This window comes from Protopterus annectens, chromosome 1.part1 (genome assembly GCF_019279795.1).
Source record: "Protopterus annectens isolate FY-2018-M chromosome 1.part1, PAN1.0, whole genome shotgun sequence".
Lineage (NCBI taxonomy): Eukaryota > Metazoa > Chordata > Ceratodontiformes > Protopteridae > Protopterus > Protopterus annectens.
Window position 1 is genome coordinate 575,121,634 of NC_056726.1, and position 26,178 is coordinate 575,147,811.

Genomic DNA, 26,178 nt, shown 5'->3' on the forward strand with positions numbered 1-26,178 from the left:
TCTAAATGCAAATTACACAGGACAACGGTCAGGAATTGTTTTTGTTGCATCTGTAATGTCAGTTGATACTATGTCACATATTCAGTAACAGTACCGGTATTCAGTAACCTCCTTTTTATCTTCATAGTATATTGTGTGTGGCACGTAGTGATAAGAATCTAAGCTGTTTATTATGACTTCCACTGTTATCCTGGGGATCTTGTCCAGCAATGGCAGTGTTTGTGTAAGCATAATGATGTTTAATGGGTACATGCTCATGCTAAAGCACACCATAGTTGGGGAAATTCGTATTGCACACACTGGACTGGCAGCAGTCCCTAACAGTGAACTACAGTTCATTACCCAAGGGAAAAAGTGAGAAATTTAATTTAGGCTGCCTTCTGTAGCAAAAACAAGCCCAGTGGCATTACACAGCCGTCAGCACTCTGAAAATTACTCCGTGAATAAATTCAGCCTGTCAGGTAACTTTCCTTGTGGCACAAGGTATAAGTGCACTGATCATAAAAACTTAAAACAGGCGGACCAGCATTCAAAATCAGTTCTCAGATAATTTTCCATATGGGATCAGAATAGCATTTGTCAAAATATTTTGATTAGGAATAGTAATGCACATGAGTATCATAACTGTGTAATGTATCATTACTGCTTGCTGTAGAATCCCAATATGTGTGTAAATTATGTTGAACATGACAATGCTGATATTTAATGTATAATGCACATACATAGGCCTAGTGTGCACAATATCTTTGCTCTAATTATGGAGTTCTCACATCTCACAAGTATGTGTTTATGATAGTATGTGTTATGAAATATGTATGTAACCCAACCCACCATGTCTTATTCAGATCATGCAACTGCTTGACTCTGAGATGTATTTACAGATAAAAACACTGTGTTTTACATAAAAATGCAATCCCATGGCTAAGTAAAGTCACAGACATACAGGCATCTCTAAAGTATGTGTACATTCATTCTTTAATTACTATACCTCTTATTAGCATGTTAGCAAGTAAGTTCTTCTATGGCAGTGACTGTTAATCAGCAGAGTTTAACATTTTATCCTTATTTTTCCTCTTTGGTTTGATTACCAGGAGGTACTACTCAATCTTACCAATGTCAAACTCCCAGCATGCCAATATGTCACAAGTAATACCATTTTTCCTGCAAGAAGTCATGGTTATAACCAATACATTATAGCATGTCTGGGTTTAATATTGGAACATGTCTCAATAGTTTGAGCATCACACATGGCCAAATCTCAATGCCATTTTAACACCTCCTGTGCTTCTTGATGTATTCATGGCCAATGAATCTGGGAAGCCATTGCTATGTTTCCTGTTGCCCAAATGCATTTGACAAGGCTGCCTGTCTTTGTGCACAAGCTGTTGAGCAGAAGACCTGTGTGTAAAGAGTAGCACAACATAGATATGTGCAGGAAAAAAACACAGACTAATCTGTTAATATGTCAGTATGTGTATTCCTCTTAGGAACTGTCGACCTCTTCGCACTCCTTTTGTGTCATCAAATAAACCTCCTTGATTCAAAACAGTTTCCATAACCTCTGTTTCTACCAGCAATAACATGATTCACCCTTCATGTGTTTCATATTATACCTGTAACATCAGTGGCAGCTGGTGACTTCAAATCAAAGGGTGGCTGCAGGAGACAGCTGAATGGGTGGTGCCAACATGAAGGGGTGTGGCCAACTACAAAAGGGTGGAGCTATGCTAAAACCTGCAAAAACTGGGACTTTAATTAAATACACTGCCCTGGGTGCCATTGTCAAACCATCATTATGAGAGTCCAATCAAGACAAAATGAATTGTAGAAGAGAAAAATATTTCAATGTATTGCCTACATGACAGTTTACTTAATATATACAAGCAAAAAACTGTTGAACACACCAGTAACACAGCCACATCTTGTAGAGATGAGCATCTGTTGAGTTGAGTCATCCTGGTACCTATCCATGTTGAAACTGTAGATACTGTCGATTTATTGATGCCAGCAAGGGTTTTATTAACCCTGATACTGGTAGGGTGTTTGAATTTAGAGTGCAAGCAGATTGCAACACAAAGGACATAGTGTACCTTGCTAGGTGTATTAAATGTTCTTGATTTTATGTTGGGAAGAGTAATAGGAGGTTAAGGGAACAAGTGAGGGAACACATCTATTCCATCAATATCCGATATAAGTGCAATGTGCTTGCTAAACATGTGATGAAAGAGGGGATCGAGCATGAGTTTAGATTTTTAGTTATTGATAGGCTTCATATGAGTGCTAGATTTGGGGATATTAGAACACAGACAGAGATAGTAGAACTGCAGTAGATCATTAGATTAGGTGCAACGAAGGGGAAAGGATTAAATGAATATGTTCTCCTGAAGCCAGTCCTTAAAACCTGGAGGTTACATAGGTTGCCATTTGTTTAATTTTGTGTATATTTATATTCACTTTTATATATTTTTTATGAAAGATTTTTTATGTTTATGTTTGTTGTATTTAGTTTATGTTTAAATAGGGTATGTATTTGCATCATAGTGAGTGTGTTTTGATTTGGCACATCTGATTGATTATTGTAGAGTTTAAATGGGTTTTAGATGTTTTGAGTTTTTGATCTGATGAAGTGATAGCTTATGTATATCGTGAAAGTGCTTATCCTGTATTAAATACGTTTCTACAACAGGTGTCTGTGTTACTGGTGTATTCAACAGTTTTTTGCTTGTGTTCATTTTTGGTTTTGCACACCGGTTTTGTTCCTGAACTACTTTGTTATTTTGGATTTACTTAATATCTAGATGGAAAAAAAAGGTTGTGAGGCATTAAAAATAAATTACTTTTTAAATGCATTACTGGAATGCCAGTCAATATCAAGTATAAACAAGCAGCACTCAACTCAAACCACTTCTCCTTGCACCGCAGTTCTAATTATAAGTTATATTGAGCTTTATAAAAGTACCAAGTAACATGCTGAATGTAGTGATCTCTGTGATACCCCCACTTGTAAAAATGTTTCTTATCCCAAAAAGACATGCTGCCTGACAACTGTCATCTTGTTTCATGGGGAAAACATGATCAATGTAAAAAATGAACAGCAAACAAGAAACAAGCTCAAGATAAATTGCTTAAAGGATTACTGCACAGGTTATGGACCACGCATGATAGATTGGCATTCTGTTTAGTTTATGGGTAAAGCCTGCAAAGATGACTGTAAGTCTCCAACAAATGTAATGAGCTTCTGAAAATACTGTAATCCTGCCCTTTATTACAAATACTATCATATGTATTTCAATACCTAAAGCTTATACGCTATCTAGTTATGTAAATATTCTCTGCATGGCAAGAACAAAAAGTCTTTCAGTGTTGGTAATTCTTTAACAGTATGCTTATTAAAGCTTACTTGCATCTTGCAGTCTCAAACAAGCTTACCTGATGGTCATTAAAGCATTGCTACTTAAACACAGAGCAACAGGCACTGCAATGACATGCATTTTCTGAATAAGAAGAAGCATAAATCAACAGTATAAAAATATGACAGAAAACCAGAATATTTTGCAAAATCAAGGACAGATGAAAAGTCACTGTAGTACTTGTGTCTACCTTGGATGGGGGGATGCTCTGCACAATTACACTGCATAGCTGCTCCTTGCCTTGCTTGGACACATCCAGAGTCACTACATGGGGGAGTGGGGTGTAACAAGTATATCACAATTTGAAATGTCTCTGACTGATGGTGATGGCCCTGGCACATTTGTCATAGTTCTCAACTTCAGAGCAAGAAATCTGGACAAAGCCATAAATAGAAGTGGGATAAAGGCCCAAAAATAAGGGCAATTTTTAAATACTGATCTCATAAACTTAGAAAGATAATAGAATAGTAGGTATTGCACTAGTATGAATTTTCTGTAGGGTATGAAATCTGAAACTCAAATGTCTATCATTATTTTGTAACTTCAATCTTTAAGGATTTCCCACTAATTTGCCAGAAATCCACAATTTTATGAAAACTGGACCAAAAATGTGATGCAAAAATATAAAATAGCCGCACAATACAGCTGGGAACCTGTCAAAGAAGGGACACTTTTTAAATATTAGTACAGTTAACTTGAGCAGCTGACAAAATAAGAGAATCTACATGCATTTCTGAAATTAAAAGTAATCTATAAATCTGATCATTACAGTTACTTATTAATTGTAAACTCGCAAGTTTTCTTCCAAATTTGCCATTTTGTGAAGGGATTATTAGGGGGTGAGCAACATTTTGAGCCAAAATCTAGGACAGTGAGTTGGAGTGATATGATATACCTAATAAAATAATTTATTTATTTTTGTAAAACTCTCATCCTCTTAAAGCAGGAAATATGGACAAGGCCAAATATATTGGGGGAACATATAAACAATACTAAAAATTGCTCTTGTATAAACTTAGACAGTTGACAGAACAACAGGTCTTGCTTTGGCATGTATTTTTATGAAGAGTCTAAACCCTAGTGTCTGTCATTATTTAGTGACTTCATTCCTAAATGATTTTCCAGAAAACCACAAATTTTATGAGGAACAAATGAAAAATAAGAAGTAAAAATCTATTTATTCTGCAAAAATCTGGACAGTTAAGAGGTATAGTTCAGCCGGGGCTGTCTGAGTTTGCCACTCTTCCCTCCTCACAAAATCATGGTCGAATGGGGCCTCCCTCCTGCAGCTATTCCAATGTCCCACTACTTGGCCATTTCACCTCATTTTCCATAAACACTGTAATGTGCATACCGCTTTACTTCCACGATGATTTGGATTTCATTTAAAAGTTTTATTTTACATTTTACAGCACAAACACCAATAGACATCTGCTAAACAAAGCAATGCAGTCTCACAATGAAAATAAACTTAGCATTAAAACTTCTCTGCCCTTGAAACTCACATTCATTGAAACAACATTGAAACCCACAGTCAAAGAAAATACATCTGGCCAGTGGCAGATAAAGATTAACTTTGGGCTGTTTTCAAATCATAGGCCCCTTGCACAGGAAACATACATATTCTTTGATACACCTTCCTGATTGTATTAAATTATATTCCTTGTATAATACAGTACAGCTGTTAGACAGCGTTTTAAATTTATTGTTTGAACATTTTTATAGTAAACAATGAAATAAAACGCATGCACCAATAATGACAAAACTGCCCACTTCAGAACATTTCCATCATAAAAATCTACTCAAACTTCTACAATCCACCAGTATCAGTAAATATGCACAATCTCTGCAGAAGTAAAAGTCATCTAAATAATTCCACATTAAAGAGATCTGTAGTGCCTGTTGCCATTGAGAAATAAATTGTCTATGTTACATTTAAAAAAAATGATAAGATAGTAATATTGCAATAGGGAATGGATGGCAAATTGACAACAGGTTCATCTTTACTAGGTATCTCCGCCAAAGAGGACATTCTCAGGACTGCAGCATCCACTCCCTTTAAAAGTACAACACAGTACAGTAATGCATCTATATAAAACCCACAGCCTTCTGCATCAAAAACAAGGACACTACCTGTTGTACTATGAACAATGCAAGCAGATACAGCATAAGCAGCACTAAGCTTCTCTTCAAGCTCTCAGCTCCTTATAAAATGCACTCAACACTCAACTGTATCTCTCAACTTTGAAGCACAATAAATCTGGAAAAAGCCAAAATTTATTGGGGAGGGGAGGGCAAAAGCCCAAAAACTAGGGTCACATTTTAAATATTGCTTGTATAATCTGGGAAAGTTGCTAGAATAAAATGCTGTGTTACCACCATGCATTTCACTGCCAAGACGTGAACCCAGGATTCTGTACACTATAGTCAGAACAAAATATCACTATCCCAAATCAGCTGTTGTTTGAAACACAGGTAGACTGAAACTTAAATGGTTATCATTTAGTAAATTCAGTTCTCACCATAGCTCTCAACCTCTAAGCAGAAATCACCTGGGCAAAGCCAGTAATGGGGGGATACAGCCCCCAAACATATTCAGTGAATTCAGTTCTCACCATAGCTTTCAACCTGTTAGCACAAAAAACATGGACAAAGTCAATAATGGGGGAATACAGCCCCAACAATAGGGCCATTTTTCAAATATTGATCTTATAAACAGAAAATTGCTAGAATAAAAGTTTGTATTACCATGTACTTTCTGAAGAATATGAAGTCTGAAATCCAAATGCCTGTCATTATTTACTCTCTGTATAGCCTCACTACTCAATAAATGACTCTCATACTCTCCCTTCAGGTATAACCACAATCCAGTCTAATGCTCTTTTTACTTGAGAGTAACTCTTATACATATTGTTAACCTCACAAATTATAAAAATGTTTTTTTGCCATAAATATAAAGCTTTGTAACAAATTGCATTATACGTCAATCAAATCTGTTCATTTTCTTGTCCTCAGATGTAACACTGTATGACACTTTTATTCCACTGTGCACTATTTTCATATCAGGTGCAAAAAATCTTTATCAGACTGTGGCTAACTTATATTGACCTAAAATGTACTTGTACTTATTGTCTAAAATGTATTAAGTATTGTTTTACTGTTTACTGACTTTATTCTGGAACTTTTCTCCTCGCGCCTCCTCTGAAAAGGGGTAGCTTGTCTACCCAATTGGACCAGCCTGGTAAACAAATGGAATAAATACATTAATAATTAAATAAATAAATAAAAAACTGCAAACACACCATTCTAAACTGTCCTCAAAGCATTACGTCTAAATTATGAAAGAACTGCCTGTTTTGACTTTACCTATGAACTGCCTCTTCAAAATCTGTACTGTCTCTTCGTCCGTTACTGTCTCTGTCTCTTACACTCTCCCCAACCTCTCTCCGTCTCTCACCACAAAAAATCAAATGCTACTGAGTTTACCACAGACTTCAGACCCTTTATGAAAAGCTTTCAGCAGCTTTCATCAACCTGGAAGTCTTACAAGTGGGCTGGTCTATTATTCCTTTTGGTCTAATGTGAAAAATGGTCTTAATCAGCTACAACAATTGTCTTCCTTTAAAAAACAAGCACTTCTCTTTCAAATAAATCTCAATGAAGTTATTTTACTGGGATCAATCATGAGCAGAAAGTAATGAAAAAATTAGACAAATATGAGGCAATAACATGAAAACAGCAACAATGGGGCAGATAATTTACTTACATTTTGCAAACTCAAAGATAGAAAACTAAACAGTCTAACAAACAAGTGCCCTCAGGAGATATGAGAAACAGATGCTTAACTTAAACAGTGAGAGGAAGAGGCAAAGTAAAGGGATTTCAGTGTTTAAGTAAAAATCAGTACACCGGTTTCATAAATGTTACATAGGCAGAGAACTGGAACATTGGTTTGTACATTTTGAAACATGTCTGACTTATGACACTGACAAAGTTGTCAAAAATTAATGTAGAAGCACGCCACCTACTTCATTGTAATCTGCTTCCAGATGAAGCAGTTATCTTTGCTCAGAAACCTTAGACCTTACATAACCCTGTGCAATTACAGCACTAAGCATAATACAGCTTCCAGAAAAGCATGCCCTTGAGTTCTTCCAGTCTTTTTGTTGGAACAAAAGAAGCATAAGATGAAATTTTATAGGAGACACGGAAACAATTGCTTTAAAATGAAGTTTTACTAAGTATTTTTAGAAATAACAATGTCTCCTGTTTGGGGGAATTATATCTATGTCAACTATAACACACACACACACACACACACACACACACACACACACACACACACACACACACACACACACACACACACCCTACCTGAGCCCAAAGTCTGTTGCAAGCACCACCTTCCTGCAATAATCCATTCCAAAGTCTGTTATAAATGCTGCAGTACAAAAGTCCGTGATGAGAGAACAAGTCCTAGTCCTTCCCATGAGGCTCGTCCTAGTCCTTCCCCTTTCCGTGAGAGCAAGCTGGGTGCTACCCAGCCTGCAGACGTTGCAGTCCAATCCCCTTCCAGTCTATGCAGTTGCAACTGCATAGATGTCTGGGATATCTGCTACTGAATGCTGTCTTCCTAATCCGGACTGCTGGTGAGATAGTCTGGATCCTGTGCACATGCACCAGACTGGTTCACCAGCAGTCCAGATATCAGGAAATGCCATGAGTGTGCATGCGTGATATTCCAGGACTCGCATTTGTTTTCTTTTTGTTTTTACTTTTCTTTTTTATTTTCTTTTATTTCTGTTTTACAGCTGGGGGAGCTGCAGTCCTGCAGCCCAATAACACCAGCTGTCCCTATGTTACATACATATAAGGGTTGATGACAAATAAGTAAATCAAGACACCTGTAACATGACTATAACACACATATGTTCTGTATTCCAGAGGGTAACACCTCAATTGTAAATGTGCTATGTCCACTTTACTGACAGGAATACTTTTGACTATGGGCATAGCTCCCTCTGCACTTTATCACTCTTTTAGCAGAAACATCCTCATTGCAACACACTGATGACATCATCCTGTCAAAAGTAAACTGTCTCCTTAAGAGTCAGACTTCTACTGTGGCCCTTGCGACTAATGCTGTGCTTTTTAGATTGTCTAACTAGATAAGCAGGAGGCTCAAATCATACTATGGAGAATATTGTGTGCGTGTGTGTGTGTGTGTGTGTGTGTGTGTGTGTGTGTGTGTGTGTGTGTGTGTGTGTGTGTGTGTGTGTGTGTGTGTGTGTGTGTGTGTGTCTGCAATATCAAGTATATGCACTGCCCTGAACAGACACGTTGTATCAACTTCCAGTTAGGGGAAATATTAACCAGGGTGAGTATTCCACCGCCCACTTATCACAGTTTTACCACAGATATTTTCTCTGCAACACAGTGATGAGGTCATCCTGTCAAAGGTGCACTCTGTCCCCCATCAAGACATATATCTCTTGTGGCAAGTGTGATTAAAGTGTTCTTCAGACTGTATAACTGGTTAGCTAGGTAGTTCAAATCTGACAGTGTTGAACTTGAGTGTCTGTGCATGTCAGGTATGTTGGAAGTAAAGCTTCAACAAGAGATATGGGGTTCTTATTAGATGACCGAAGATGCATCTTGGTCGAACTTGAAAAGACGAAAAGGCAAAATGACGAAGCAGCATATAAGCAAATTCTTTCCCTGGGAAATAAATCACTTGGCCGCGTCTGTTACTTTGCCATTTTTGTCACTGTAGTGCAATCTAGGAGTTGGTATATTTAAGTAGGGGGTGTGTGGCGGGGGGTGTGGGGGCAAAGCCCCCCACTTGTTTTTTTTTTTTTTTTGTTTGTTTTTTGGAACAGCGATTTTTTTTTCCCTTGGAAAAAAGAATCGCTGTTCTAAGCATACGAGTTTGTAAGCTTTCACTTGCATGGGGTCGATAAATCATCGTTCACTTTTCTAAGCATTCAGTGATTTAATATATACCCAATATATGTTGTAGCCACTATCACTCAAGGGGAAAGTTTAACTTTGTACACAACTCCCTCCACATTTTGTCTCATTTTTAACAGAAGCTTCTTATCTGCAACACAGTGATTAGTTCATCCTGTCAAATATGCCCTCTCTCTCCCCTTATGAGTCAAATTTGTCCTGGGGTACTAGTGCTAGTTCTGCGATCTCTAGATTGCATAAATAATTAATTAGGGGTTCAAATCTCACAGTGAGGAGCTTCTGTATGTGGATTCATTGTCTGTTGCATATAGGTTATTGAACAAACATGCTATATCAACTTCCAGTCAGCAGAATATTGTATCATGGGAGAGAATACCCCCATCCCTTTACCTCACTTTTACTACAAACACCTCTCCATCCCACTAATGAGGTCAGCATGTTAGAATTGCACACTGAGCCCTTACAACTCAGGTTTCCCCTGTGGTGCTTGTGATTAATTATGTATCCTATAGCTAGATAAGGAGTTCAAATCCAGCATTGGGAAACTAACATTAGTTTGTCTTTGACAACACCCCTTATGTAAAATGCTATGGATTTGAATTACTTCCAGGCAATAAACAGTTTTGGAAACATGATGCTTACATCATATTATCAAAAATGAACCACATCAAAGTGCTCACATGAGTTACCCTGTGGCACTGGCTATTGCTACTGTGCTTCCTAGACTGTGTAAGTACAGAAGGAGGAGGTTTGAGTCCAGCAATAATTGATTACTGTCCATGGTGTTTGTTTGCTGTGCTGTATATAGAAGGCTTTTAATGCATATGGCATGTTTAGCTGTGTAGTGTTACTGTACACTTCAACTGCCTTCATACATTCTTAGAAGGACATCAATGTATGATAGAATAGTGATGTCATCCATTCAAATGTGTACTGTTACCATTGTAAAAAGAAAATCTCATATGGCACGTGTTTCCTGTACCTTGTGATGTTAGGTAGTCTGTTCAAATCCAGCCATTACTCCTTAGACTCACCCATGTCATTATGTCTATGAATGTGCAGGTAGGTAACAATGCTGTCAGGCAGCTATCTACTGTGTACATTTATGGCTGGGGATTCCTACTACAATAATTTCTGCTCATTTTTCACATAGCAATGCTTTTGTTGATAATGATAATGTCATGGGACGACATTTGGTGCTCCCTTGAGAAGTACTAAGGCTTTTCCTGTGGTGTGAGGACATGTGACTGCACTGTCTATGCTGGTGCCTTTGTAAGGCATGTGTTTGAATTCATGATTATCCACACTATGTGCCTGATTGCCATTCTCCCATCACAGTCAGGACTGTATTTTGCATCACATGTGTCTGGGTATACGTAGCAGCAGGCAACGTTCTGGAAGAAACACAAATATAGCAACAGTATTTTAAACAAATGACAAGCACACATATCCCTTGCAGCAACAAAATGATGTCACGGCTACAAACACCAAAATATCTCACCCTAGAAACACTAGTGGCACTGGAGTGCATTCATTCTTTTCAGTATCATGTAGCTTCTATCTTCATATAGAAAGGTCAACATTGGTTGACTGTAAGCATTGCATGTTCTAATGTGATTAGCCAGTTATAAATCTTGCCGAGACCAAGACAATAAAACAGCTGTCTGGGTATAAAGGAGCCAAATAGTTGGGTGTCATCTACAATGAGTTAAAAGCCAGCCTGTATTCCTTTATATTGTGGCAGCAATTACACAGTCACAAGAAGAGATGCCAAAAGTGTGTTGTAAGGAATCCTGCATGGCAGCATAAATACACTAAAATACATTTATTAATTTGAGCCCTCTTCAGTTTTTAGCAGTTTCTCTCAAAGGGTAAGGATATGAACTAATAATTGTCTTCATCATGTAATCTTGGGGTTGATTTCCTCCATCTTCAATTATACATTGTGTGCCTCTGAGCAAGTAATATAACTAGACCGTGTTTGTGGTTTGTCCCTGAAAAGAGAAACATGTGCCTAGTCAGCTAATCTGCTTAAAAAATAAAATAACAGCAACGGCTTTAAATTCCAAAATGTATGTGACCCTCCCCCACTCAGAGTATGAGCACATTCTCTATGCCTGCACATACCCAGGACATACTATTATCTGAGAGTAAGCAGATTAAAGGGGACACTGTAGATCAAGAAAGTGTGGTGGCTCCCAGTAGAGATATTATCCAAAATTATCCCTAGCTGTCATGGCAGCAGGCTCCAAATAGGTTGGGAGGGTGGGTACTAGCTGCAGGAAGTATAGTTACCACCCTCCATTTGAGTTTGGTGTGTCAGTAGCTGCCACCCAGCACATGTGCAAGATCATTGTGGAGGCACAGGCAAGTTCCGCCAGAGCCTCAGTTGAGGATGTGAGGGTGATCCAGGATGTGCATGCTGAGTTATGGGAGTGCATGACCCCTATGTGTGAATCATTGGATAGAACATCACACATTGGAACATGCAGTGTCTCCTCTAGGTCATCTGTTAGGGGAAAGGAGCCCTTCTCATGGTTAGTCATGTGTTATGCCCTTGCATGTTATCTGATCTGGCCATGGAGGAGCAAAATCCCATTCTAGCACTTGAAGCACTTCCACAGCAACATTGGTGGATGTCAGTTGCATTCAGGTAGCACACCATCACCTATCCAATGTAATGGTGCAGCTTGTGCAACACTGGCCAGAGCCAGCTCTCATGGGCATGGGAGTTCACAGGAACCTGAACTCTCTGTCATGTATGCCTTGGACCTATCCAGAAGACCAAAACACAGTGCTGCATCATGTTTTAAAACTATGTACCGGCAGTCGCAAACACATAAACACACACACACACACACACACACACACACACACACACACACACACACACACACACACACACACACACACACACACACACACACACACACACACACACACACATATGCATACACCACCAGCACCTCCACAGGTTCCAGTGCATTCCATATTTTCACTAACCTTGGCCCTTTCTGAAATTAACCCTCACTACAAGTTCTGACACTTGCCCTAAAATCACATTAATTTTGTTAATACACCTTAGCACTCCCACTTATACACTTCCTCATGAAAGACACATACCCTCTGTTCTCCTTTCTCAATCTGTGTAAATGATAAAACTTGTGCCCTGCTTTTTGTACATTGCTAATTATGTTACCTATGTCTGATGCACAGAGTGGCCATCCTATGCAAGGGTAAACACAATCTGCTGTTTTGGTGTGCATTAGCTTTACTGTATGTATCTGCTTAGCTGTTATATAGTTATGTACTACCTTTCCTCCTGTGAAAATGATGATAATTGTGCCCTGCTCTTTCTACAATGTTATTTGGGTTATCTGATGCACAGCAGGGCCAGCTGATGCATAGATAAGCATAGTCTGGTGTTTTTATCTGCATCATTGTTACTTATATTTATCTGTTTAGGTCTGCTGTTGTTAGGTTGTTGTAATCCATTGCCTTTTTGCTAGTGCTGTGGCATACTGTGCCTGCCTCTATCTGGCATGGTCATCACCTGCTGCTGTATCCTCCTCCAGCTCCTCATTCGTGTCAGCTGTTGCTAACTTTAGTGTTAGGAACTGTGCTCCTTGCCTGAAGCCATCCTGATGTAACTGGCTGCAAGCTATAATATTGCAAGACATAGCACACACAGTCAGTATTTCTGCACATGTTGTGGTATACTGTGGGATACCACTAAATATAACCATGCAGAGAAAATGACTTTAACATCCCAGATACATACTCTGTGATGTTTCTGGCTTATGTTATGACACGGTTGTAACCAATATCGGTTTGGTTATAAGGATTCTAATTGGTGTTATGAGCCAGGGCTCCATGGCATATGCAGCATCACCTCCAAGATGCCCCTGTGGGATGTCATTGCTCACAAACTGTTGATTGAGATCACATTTGTGGCATATATGAAAATTGTGGAAACTGCCTAGATGGCCTGCACACACATTATAGATGACACCTTGGTCATTACCTTTTAAGAAAGAAAATGATCAAAGTAGAAAAATCCAAGGCAAAACCAATTCAAAGCAACAAATTCAAAAGCAGTACCTCAGGGGAAGCAGGCTATAGAATTGAAGTCCTGCATGGTGTTTATTTTCTGTTCTGGGGTATGCAGGAACAACATATATTCCCCCGCATGATGAAGTATAGCATCCTGGAACTGATGAAGTATTCCTGTGCAGATGAATGAGATACTCCCAATGTGTCCTCAGTGGGTCACTAAAAGGTCCTTGTAGCTAATATATGTAGAGAAACATATACCTTTCTATCCACTGGAAAGGTACTCCACAACTCTCATAGGACCGAAGACAAGGATGACACATGCCCACTATTTGTTGAGTGGTGTTCCTATCCACATGGTATACTATGTCATTGTCATGGAAGGCATGAAATGTTTATTAGTGGTGCTTCCAGGAGTGACTTTGTGCATTGCCATTTACACTGGCAACTATGAGAACCTCTTGTACATACAAGTTTATAGTAACTGTGCAAGCTCTAATATGAGTGTCTGCCCATATACAAATCTAAAACAGACATTGTTTCTCTGTGAGGCATTCAAACATTTCTGACTTAGTCAATATCTTTTTTTGCCTCATTGGCATGTATGATGATTCTTTATGTGGTCATTTGTATATAATATAGCTGACCATGTTGCTTCAGCTGACGGTATCATGTAGCTGTGTTTACTGAATCACATACACCGTACATGTTGCCACTCAACATGCAAAATCATTTAGTGCAATGCTGTAAAATTTTATGAATCTACTCATTATATTTTCCAAAATTATTGATGACTTCCTTACTAAAAAGATCATAATAAACATATTACAGCTCAAAAAAACACACAAAAAATCTGCACCAGATGTATAGTTTATATTATATATAATATCACTGGCAAGAAAACAACATAACTAGTGTAGAAACCTGTATCATGCTGTGAGTTTTCAAATTAATAGAGATGTTGGATATTCACATCTTAGCCCATGTGAGTATGTATCTTCACAAAGCAAGTATGTAAAATTCTTATACTGTTTTCATGCAATATTAATGCTTTTTGAAGAATAGAAAAGTAGTCCTCAACTATTAACATCTACCTAATGTGTGCAGGTCAAGATGAAAGAGAGGTAGAATCCTGTCTGAGCTTGGCATTTTTTTCAGTATCAGAATAACACAGTTTTACATACAGAGAAACTGCAACCATTTCCTGAGATGAATTCCAGTGCAAATAGATAAAATTGTTGACCTGTGGGAAGGAAAACAAAAACAAGAATACTATGATAAGTGTGAAACATAATATGTTAGACATGCTATACTTCTGGAGTTAATGAGAAGGGCAAAGTAATATAATTGATGAGTTGTTAATGAAGCAGCAAAGGCAGATGCAATACTGAGATTCCTGCAAACAGGCAGCATGTGTAGGAGAAGAAATATTCCACCATTTTAAAGTGTGCTTTGGAATATCAGACTTAAATTATATGTACAATTTTTGAAGTTGTATCTCAGAAATTATAAACAGGTATATAATTGTTACAGTTTTATCTGAGAAATTATTTAAATAGTCATTGTACATGCAGAGGTGTCTCACGCATATCCAGTGTACAGAATAAGGGAGGAATGCATAGGATGACAAAGGTATTGTTTAAAATAAATCAACAAACTGCAATAAGGTATATATTTCTAGAAAGGACTAATATAAACCTTCCATATGTATGACACAATGTTGGTGTGCAGCAAATCATCAGCAATATGAATAAATTTGTCTTCATGAACGGAACTGTAGAAACATGAAGTTACCTACTCAGTGAAGTAAAAGAGACCCAGAAAGATAGAAAGTTTAAAAAACAAGGCATAAATACAGTGTCAGTGTGTCTACTTAACCAGAGAAGCAGTTTCTCAGACAAGTGCACAGTATTTTCAAGAATCTGTTTTAATGTTTCCACGGGGTCAGATGTTCAAACCTTACATGTGCTATGATATGTGTACAGTGCAGACAATTTTAGAAAATATTTCTTTGGAGAATTTCAGATAAACCATGCTAAAATTAATGTTTTCTGGTGTTTTCCTTCAAAAAGAAAGCAGCATCAAGGTTTTTATACCCGAAGTAGTTGAAAGGAAAATGAAAGCATTAAAACGTTTCTTTTCAGAGTCCTTGTTTATTAAAATGCTTTTCTTTCCCTACTGAGTTTACTGGTTTAACTGAATAGCAGTTACCCCTCCTTATTCCCAGGTAGACAGCATATTTTTAACACTGATTCCTCTTGATAACCATATTAACAACTACAGAGCTGGCACTTGAGTGAAGACAAGCAGCATGTCAGCCAAAAATGCATAGACCATGCTCCACTCCTAATTAGCTCTAATTGTGTGTGTGTGTTTTTTTATTCTTAATGTTACCATTATGGTAAAGGAAAGCAGTCATTAACAACAGAGTGATGTATGCAGTTTACTCCCATGGAAAGCAGACTGGAAAACACGTATTCTTATGCTCAGAAATGAATGTCCCAGTGATGGCTGTCCCTTACGCCTGCTTCCTTGACTTTATGTGACTTGTTTACTAATAAAGAAAATTCCAGCCTTAAATTAAGGGGAAAAAAACGTGGCTTCCAATAGGTCAGAATGAGTCAGCAATTTGCCAGCACAGAAATGGTAGACTTGTACAATAAGCATCTGTTGTGACTCTGAGGTCATTTTTAATTGCCATTTCCCCTTTAAGTATTCCACTTTATCGCAGATCATCTGAATCATGGTGACCTTTCCACTGATTGTTCCAATTTGTGTAATTAAAGAGCAAGTAAACTTATTACCGTGGTAAAGTGATGTCTTTTTGTACCTGAGGCTAACTGGAGCAATGTGAGAACTTTGTAAAATAAACATGCAGCATGTATCCGTGTAGATCAATCCCTGCCCTTACTTAAATCAACAACATGGTCATTGGATCACAGCTAATGTGATAAAGAACTGAAAGTTTCTATGACTCTTTAGTATTCCTTTTCTGTTTTTACCATATTTCCTTTTCTGTCACATAGGTTATTGTGTGTGTGTGTGTGTGTGTGTGTGTGTGTGTGTGTGTGTGTGTGTGTGTGTGTGTGTGTGTGTAAACGTCTGTGTGCTTGTGTCTCGATATTCCCTTTCTGCCTTTACTATATTTACATTTCTGTGAAATAGGTAATCATATTTGAGAGGCCCTGTGTGTATGCACACATGAGTGTATATGTGTATATTCATCTCTATACCTGGGTCAGTACTGAATAAAGACAATTTTATTTTGGATTATAAATTAAAAGATGTACATATAAGGATTTTTTAATGTAATTCCTGTTTAGATAAATTTAACATAGCTTTTCAGATCTCTGGTCATTCTGTAGATGGTATTGCATAGCACAGTCTCCCATAGACCGCATTTCTGCAAGCCAACATTTATCTAGCAATGTCTGGGAAAAAGAGACTCTCTGACAACCAAGATTTGCATTATAACATGATTATCACATGGAATGCATGTATAAGAAATTTACCAAACACCTGCAGCAACTGGAAAGACCCCAAAAGTACCTCACCAAGAGGATCAAAGGGCTCAAACAGATACCATATGCTGCCCGGTTAAAGAAACTCCAGCTCTACTCAGTGGCATACTGCCTGCTCAGTGGCGATCTGTGCCTGACGTATAAAGCCATGTCCAACCCGGAATTAATGGACATGCTGCACCTCAGAAAATCCAAATCCCATCAAGCTACGTGCTCGAGAGACTTGAACCTCAGCACTGAAATAAATAGGACATGCTGGAGGGACAGATTCATAACCCAGAGGCTCCCTCACTCTGGAATAAAATCCCAGTCCAGGTTAGGCAAAGTCCCTCACTGACTCTCTTCAAGAGAAATCTTGATGAGTGGATGGGAAATCGTAGGTTTACCCCGGGTATCACTTCTGTGTCACTATTAGACAGAGGCACAGTATACTAACCTCGAAAAAGGGCATAGCAAAATTAATTTAAAATGGGTGGCAAAAGCCAAACACACTCTGGCTAGGCTTATAAATGCCCTAGGGCACATAGCCTAGTATGAACCTATGAACCTATGAAATTCTGTGGACAAGTCATACAGGAAAATATTACACAGACAGTCATAAAAAGGAGATGAATAGATTTCATAAATACCTGTCACAGATTGCTGAGGTTAAACACTTTTTTTTTCTTTTCAACTACTTAACTTGGCTCAATTAATATGTCATTTAAAGAAGATTTTCTTAATATTCACACATTTACCTGTTTTAATGTATATCCAATTACAAAATGCAAGGTTTACTTATTATACAAATTTTCATTGAGTCTTACATTCCCAAATGATTTTACATTAGAGCACATTTTCAGTTATACAGACCAATATTCATAGTGATATACCAACCTATGTATTTTTGTCCTCAAAACCTATTTAGATCAAAGCTGACTGATATTTATGACCATAAATGTGATTCCTCACATTTTCCTACATCTCTGTGAAACCTCTAATGTCAGGGGTTAAGGGGTTGTGAAACCAGATGGCAGCCTAGATCAAGTAACCTCTGAAAATACAGAAATTATTTTTAAGTTCAAAGTAGATAAAGCACAATCCTTCAAGTCTTTCTAACAGAAGCAATTTATTCCAAGTTTACTGCATCAGAAAATAGCTCTGGTTCTCATGTTGTGCTGACCTTGGAGCTGATTATATTAGTGGGTGTGGGGATATCTCTCTATGCATGTTGTACATGGGAGCTTTGCTTCTACATAAATCCCCCTTTTTTCAAGTACCTTCAATTAATTGTGTTCATTAAAATATCTCTCAACTTTTATGCTGTTGGTCATTTGACCATTCATCAAAAAATAATGATACCCCCCAAGTTTGGAGTTGTAGATGACATATTTCCCAGAATACTTTATAACGTTACAGATGCGCTTTTATAGCAAACGAGCTGTATTATGACATGATCAGATGAATAGTCAATGAATAAAAGATTATTTAAAATATTTGGAAACAAAGATAAATTGCTAGTTCATAGGTCAAAATATGCCTGATTTTATGGTAAACCTGTATAAGGTGCTGACCAGGATGGGCAAGTTTAAGTGTTTTTGTGGTAAGTTCACCTTTGAGTAGTGGGTGAAGATATGGCTGTTTTTTTGTTTAGCCCTTAACAGAAGCTTGTAGTAGCTGTAGCAGAAGCTATAAAAGACCCATGTCTTGACACATTTGTTCTCTGCTATGATGAATGTGCCCCTCCCCCATCATCATATCATTTTTTGACATAATTATATGACTGGAGGGTAAAAGCAATGCATGCAGCCTTCATGAAGCATCCCTCACTGGAGGCCAGCCCCTAAATGCCCCAGTCCCCCTCGCCTCCCCACATCTCTCTGAAAGCTAATATTATCATTTCACAGCTAGGATCTACTTTCTCTAGTTATTTTCCAAATGGAAGATAACTTTACTGTTCTTCTGCAGCTAAATTTGCAAATAAGGACAATTCCATCAGGAAATAGAGTCTTATGGTAGAGTTACTGTACACTGTCTGGCATATGCAACATGCTGGTAAGGAATTGCCTGTGTAAAGTGCCTGGTAAAACTTGATTCAAGAGACGCAATCATAACATGGAGTCCAGCAAAGCTCCATCTCACTTTCCAATGGAAGTTTGCAATGATACCAAACAGCACAGCTTAGTAGAGCCAAACCTTACATCAATTAGGAAATTAATTGTACATCCATTTATTTCTATGAACTTTGCTCCTAGCCTTTTCTAAAGATCCCACCTCCACTTCTTTTATCTCTTTTGTGATATTCAGTACTTCACTTACAATTATGTACCACACTTGAATAGCAAATTGATTATTTAGAGATTTTATACTTTTAGTGGAAAAAAATATAAATGGGCAAAGAAATGGAAAACACTGACAGTGGCATTTTTACTTTTGGCTATAACCAGCTTCAAATAATGGAAACAAGGCTTTAGCAGAAGTTAAGGGTGAAACAGAGGTGTACATAAAAGTGGGTAGCATAAGTGCAAGATCTCATCGTTCCTTTACAAGCCTAGCCCATAGAAGTGTCTTGGCATTGTGCCACCAAATGTTCGTCCGCAGTGCCTCTATCAAGTAGAGCTACTGGAGTGATCCCTGGGGTGAACTTTCTATTACCCATCTACTCATCAAGATTTCTCTTGAAGAGGGACAGTGAGGTGCTCTGCTTGACATGTATGGGAAGTCTCTTCCAGAGCATGGGCAGTCTCTAGGTGAAGAACCTGTCCCTCTAGCATGTTCTGTTGATTGTGTTAATGAGGTTGAGGTCTCTGAAGTGTGTGATGCAGAGGGATTGGATTTCTTTAGATGTAGCATTTCTAACAGAGCTGAGTCAGATATGGCTTTGTAAGTCAAGCAAATGTCACCTCTAAATAGGTGATGAGACAGAGAATAGCAGGAGTCTTTTGAGTCTGTCCATATAGGACATGTCTTTAATGCCTAGGATCCTCTTCGTGAGGTACTTCTATGGCCTCTCCAGCTGTTACATGTGTCTAGTGAGGTACATGCCAAATGGGGCATTATACTCAATGATTGGTCTAATGAGGGAAGAATAGAGAGAGAGAGACAATAACCTCTTTCTTCCTGGATGCAAAACCCTTGGTAATGAGATGTGCCACATAGAAGGACTTTCTGATCACAGTGGCAATGTGGTGGTCGAAGGAGAGGTTGCTGTCAACCTGCGTCCCCAGATGTCTTATAATGCCTTCTGTGTTCAGTGGGCTCCCATCAATGTGGTAATTAGTGGGAACTGAGTTTTCATCAATGGAGATTATGACACATTTTTTGGCATTAAGCTTAAGGCCATGGTTTCAACACCAGTCATTGGTCTTAGTGAGGGCTTTCTATAGGATGTCTGCATCACTTGGGGAGTTAATAATGGCTCCCAGCATGCAGTCGTCTGTGAACTTTGTCAGCCAGAGTCCCTTTGTGTTGGGCTGGACTTCTGAGAACTAGATGCTGAACAGGAGACGACTCAGGACCGATCCCTGTGGGATTCCACTTGTGTCTGGTCAGCAGTCTGACTTGAAGTCTACTACTTTCACACTGTGTGTGCTCTCTCTGAGCCAATTTGCAACCCACCTAGTGATATAGAGGTTGATGTCTAGTTTGGTGAGTTTATCAATAATTCCTGAGTGAGGAATGGTATCAAAGGCCTTGGCCAGATCGAGGTAGGCTGTATGCACTGCTTTACCTTCATCCACAGCCCTGGTGACTGACTCAAAGAAGCCAACCAGGTTCAGCAGACATGATCTCCCTTTCACAAAACCAAATTGTGTGGGGTCTAGAGTTTGGAGATTTCCTATATCTTTGTTAATCAGGTTCATGATGATGCGCTCCATAACTTTACATATCAGACTCAGGCTAATGGGGCAACAATTCCTAGGGTCTGTAGTTGCTCCCCCTTTATGGAGAGGGATGAATGCAACAGTGCGCCATTTGGTAGGGACAAAGCTTGAGGTGTGGCTGTGACTGAACAGGGTCTATAGATGTGGTGCCAGTTCACTTTGTAGTTCATGTAGAACACAGCCAGGGATATTATCGAGTCCCATGAAAGCTGTATTCTTGGCCTTGAACAATGTAACTTTAACCTGTGCTGCAGTAATGCTGGGTGCCTGGCATTGTTCCAGTATTGTGATTGGTCCTTTAGTGGGGGAGAGATGGGTAAAGTTGGCACTGAATCTGTTGGCCAGTATGTTGGCAGTATCTGTTGGCTCAGTATAGGAGGTACCATTGTGCAGTAACTCAGAGTAAGTCTGGGTATTGTCGTGGAGGTTCTTGATATAACTATAGAAGGCTTTGTGATTGTTTTTAGTGTCTGCTGCAATTCTGCCTGCATAGCTGGCTTTAGAGGATTTGATGAGGGATCTCAACTTTTTGTTGAGGCTAACAAGGGAGTTTTTCCAGTCTTGGGACTTCACCTTTTTCTGCAACAGTTTCTTCCTTCTGTTGTAGAATTTATTAAAGGCAGAGGACCACCAGATTGGCTTCCTTTTTTTGGAGGAGGGCATCTTGGTTTTGTTGGGTATGGCTAGTTCCATGCATTTATGTACATGTTCATACAGTGCATTGGTATATGATTTGGCAGTCATGCAGCTATTTTCCATTGGCATGGGTGCTGTAAAGTTAGCAACCTATGTTTTTGGGAGCCCAAAGTCAGCTTTGGAGAAGTTTTTCAAAGTGGCTATCTTTGCGGTGGGTGTGGGTGAGATATGGATTTCCATGGTGATTAGTTTATGGTCCGATCTGACCAGGGAGGGATTGACTACTGGTGTAGAGCAATGGTTGCCCATGTTAGTAATAACCAGGTCAAGGATGTTGCTTCCCCTAGTGGGGGTCAGAATGAGCTGGTCCAGGGCATTGGAACTGATGAATTCCAGGAAGCATTGGGCCAGTGTATTGGTGCTTGAGTAGTTCTCCCAGTTGATGGAGAGGTAGTTGAAGTCTCCTAGTATGAGAGTGTTGAGTTGGACCTTGATAGATTCCAGAGTGCTTAGGAATGTGGAGTGAGAGTCTAGGGACATGGTTGGGGACCTATAGCAAACTATGACCTGGATCATCATCTTACCCAATGTTAATTCTACCTGAAGTATCTCGGATGCGTTATGCTGGGCTACTAGTCTGGAGGTGTGCATATCTTTTATGAATATGGAAACACCACCGCCTTTGGAGCTGTAGTCCATGTTTCACAGCCAAAAGGTGTGGAATGAGTTATAGCCTGGTAGTGCAGGGGTGCTTTCTGCTGCTTTAAACCAGGTCTCCATTACTGCACAAATGTTGATGCTCTCCATTTTGAGAAGTGCTTTGAGTAAGTGCATCTTGAGATTTAGACTTCTAGCATTGAGCAGCATGACCCTGAGATTGCATTTATTTATAGCTGTTACGGTGGTAATTTGGTCTTTAGAACACCGCCTAAAAAAGGCACTATAGGGGTGGCAAGATCCTTAACCAGTGCCTGGAAACCCAGGGATGACAGATGCAGGCCATCTCTGGCAAAGCATTGAGGTCTGTCATGTTGTCCTAAACAGACAGATACTGGATCCTGTTAGAATGACACCAGAAACTTAGCCAATTGTTGAAGTCAATCATTTTTTGTTTGTACTGTGTTATTATTCTGGGTGATGGTAGGATACTGCTCAGGGCTAGGGTCATACCTGCCTGGGCCACATAATCCAAGAGCTCCACCATGTCCCTTTTCATGCAGTCCAGGGAGGTGTGTCTCAGGTCATTCACACCCACATGGACAGTGACAGTCATACTTGCACTTGTTGTGGAGTGACCTGAGTGCATGTGTTATGTGTCAGATTCTGGTACCTGATAAACAGCTGACTGTTAGTGAGTGGGACATCTGTGTGCCTCACTATTGAGTCACCTATGATTACTGTATTTTGCAAGGTGTTTAGCCTTAGGGGCTAAGGTTGAGGGGCACACTGTGAAGGTAAGCTATGTGTCCTATGGTGTGTACTGTCTTGTGGTGGTCGAGTGCATTTCTGTCTTGGAGGTCTCTGCTGCTTGGGTAAATTTCTATTGAAAGCCTCAGCAAAGGTGGGCATGTGATTTGTGTTTTTATGTGAGATATGTGATTGTGGGTGTTCTGTAGGGCTATGTGTTCCATGTGGTGTGGTGCAGGTGTTGACCTTCTCTTCTTGACCAGCTAGTCTGGTCTTGGCTGGAGAGTACGCAGCTTCCGATTTGGTGATATAAGTGCATTTCTCACAAGTCTGAGTGTTGGGAGGTAAGATGAGAGGGTTATCTGTGTACATGAGGCAGTTGCTACACAGCCTCAGAATGCCCAAGTGCACCAGGTTAATAGGTGAAAGCACAGGGAACTGCCCTTTAATCATGCCAGGAGGGGTGGTCATAACTACTAAGTACTGGAGCTATTTCTGTGAAGAACAACAAGTGCTGATGGCACTTAGGTGTGCAACAATAATTGCTACAAAAACCTGTTGAAGTGCAAAGCAATTAAGCTATTTGAGGTGTGAGACAGAAAGAACTAGCAAAATTCAAGGGAAAAACTGAAGAGCAGACTTTCTGGCACCAGTAATAGTTTACCTCAGCTCGGTGCCGCTAGGCAGAGCTTAAACAAGCATAAACCCATGCAAATGTGGGCTTTTAAACCAGAAAGTTGAAAGGGATGGAAAAGCTACCCAAACGGCCAATAAACTACACTTTCTAGGCCAGAAACCATTCCTCTTGTAGTAGATAGGCTACCTAGTGCTTATCACTCCCACTGATAAGCTAGAAGGTTTCCCTCCAACACAGAAAGTCTTGGGGGGGGGGGGGCTCAGAAGCTTACAAACAGTTTTGGATACAGCAAATCTGCATCTGGACTAGACATATTACAGGAAAGGTGGGAAACGAGCGCAAATGCAGACTTTTAAACCAGAAAGTTGAAAAGGATGGAAAAACTGCCCAAACGTCCAATAACCTACAATTTCTGGGTCAGAAACCACTGTTCTTGTGGTAGATAGGCTACCTAGTGCTTACCACTCCCACTGATAAGCTACAGGGCTTCCATCTAGTACAGAAAGGCTTGGGGTTGGCTCAGAAGCTTATAAACAGTCCTGGATACAGCAAATCTGTATCTGGACTAGACTAGTTACGGGAAAGATGGAAAACAAGCTTAGAACTTTTTTTTTTTTTTGTAATTTTATTTACAGAAAAGCTGCTAAAACAGCAGTAAAGACAATTCAAATGCAGTGCAGGCTAGTACACTTGAGTGTGTAGCAATATTAAAGCAAATACAGTTTAAATAAATACAATTAAATTAAAAACAACTAAAAACAAGTACAGAAAGCAGTAAATTAGGAAAATATCAAAAAAGAAACAGTTAAAGTATCTCTTTCTCCTTCCTGATGTTCTTGCAGTATGCAGGATGCCAAAACTGAATCTGCAGAGCTTAAACAAGTGCAAACGTGGGCTTTTAACCAAGAAAGTTGAAAGGGATGGAAAAACTGCCCAAACGGCCAATAAACTACATTTGCCATTTGGGCCAATGTAGGGATTAGAGAAATACAAGTTAAGTGTACTGTTGATCATAACAATTAAGTAATGTTATTGTCTGAGTTCCATAAAACAGGCAGCAAAGTGACAAAAATGTTTTGGTGTGTAATGTTAAACCTCGACACGGCTATTAATAGGACATGCTGGAGGGATAGATTCATCACCCAAAGACTCCCTATGCTATGGAATAAAATCCCGGTATATGTGAGGCAGAGCACCTCGCTGGCCTTGTTCAAGAGAAATCTTGACCAATGGATGGGAGATCGCAGATATACCCCAGGGATTACCTCAGTGTCACTGCTCGACAGAGGCACAGCAAAATAATGGGTATAGTTCCCCATACTAAAGGGGTGGCGTAAGCCACAAAACTATGGGCTAGGCTTGTAAATGCCCTCGGGCAGATAGCCTAGTATGAACCTATGAACCTATACAGAATCGGGCTAGGCTTATAATTGCCCCAGGGCAGATAGCCTAGTATGAACCTATGAACCTATGAACAGAAGTAACCAGCTTATGGATGAATGGAGAAGGCAGTGCCTGAAATCATTGGTGGATATATTAAGCCAGGACTACAGGAAGGAATTAAAGAGTGTATCAAGCAAACAAATTACTATAAACATATTCAGTTAACAGGCTGAAGGTGTGAATGTAGAGCTGCAGACAAAGTGAAGAAGAAGAGAATGGTCTGTGATGCGTGTATAAGAAAAGCAGGGATTTTAATGGACGGTAGTGAAAGATAAGGCAGCTGTCTTGATTAGAAGGTTACAGATGGCTGATACAGTTGAAATAGAAAGAAGCGGATGAGATTTAAGGATCAGGCAGCAGTTCTGAATAAATTATCATCTCTATATTTCACAAAAAGTGAGAGGTAAAGGCTCAAACATAGGGAGAGCAGATTAAGTGGAAAGGGGAAAGAGGAACAAATGGATCAGGATCAGGAGGGACAAGAGATGTGAAAAATTAGGATGCTGAGATAAGACAGAGTGACAGGGTATTTATCATTCAGTATTCTTTTGCAGCTGATAGACATGTGTGAGATGCCCTCTGCAAGTTTTTTTAGTACACTGTGGTTATTCAGGAAAACAGCACCACTTCTATTCTTAAAAAGTAATAGGCATACCTCTGTGGAGGAGACTTATTAAGTATCAGAAATGCAATGACCTGAATGATAGAAAACTGAATGAATACATGTAGTACATGCCATCAGCTGAATCTAATATACATCTGCTTTTGTGTTTCAGATGCAGCAGAAAGTAAGAGCTACAAAGGTGTGGTGAACATAAATTTCATCAAGACATTTGATTCATCCACTCATGCACGATCTTAGGGACAATGTGAAGCATATCAGTCTGGTCTAAACTGACATGGTGAAGAAATGAATAGATAAGAAATAGATGGTAGTCTTAAAGAGAGAGAGAGAGAGAGAAGTCTAAGCAGAAACCTGATATGATTAGTTCTGAAGCCTATCATGTTCCCTATATGTATGCATCTGATTTAGTTTGTGTAGCAAATCACAAGGCTTTAACTATTATGTGAAAACTCTGGTATTTATGTGTTTTTCAGACCCACAGCAAGGGAAGTTTTTGATAATAAGAGTACTAAGCTAAATGGTTGCCGTATCTGAAAGAAAACCACTAACCTCCCAATTTCTGTTGTTTTGGAAATGAACATTACTTTCAGGTTACATTAGAATGGCCTGTTAC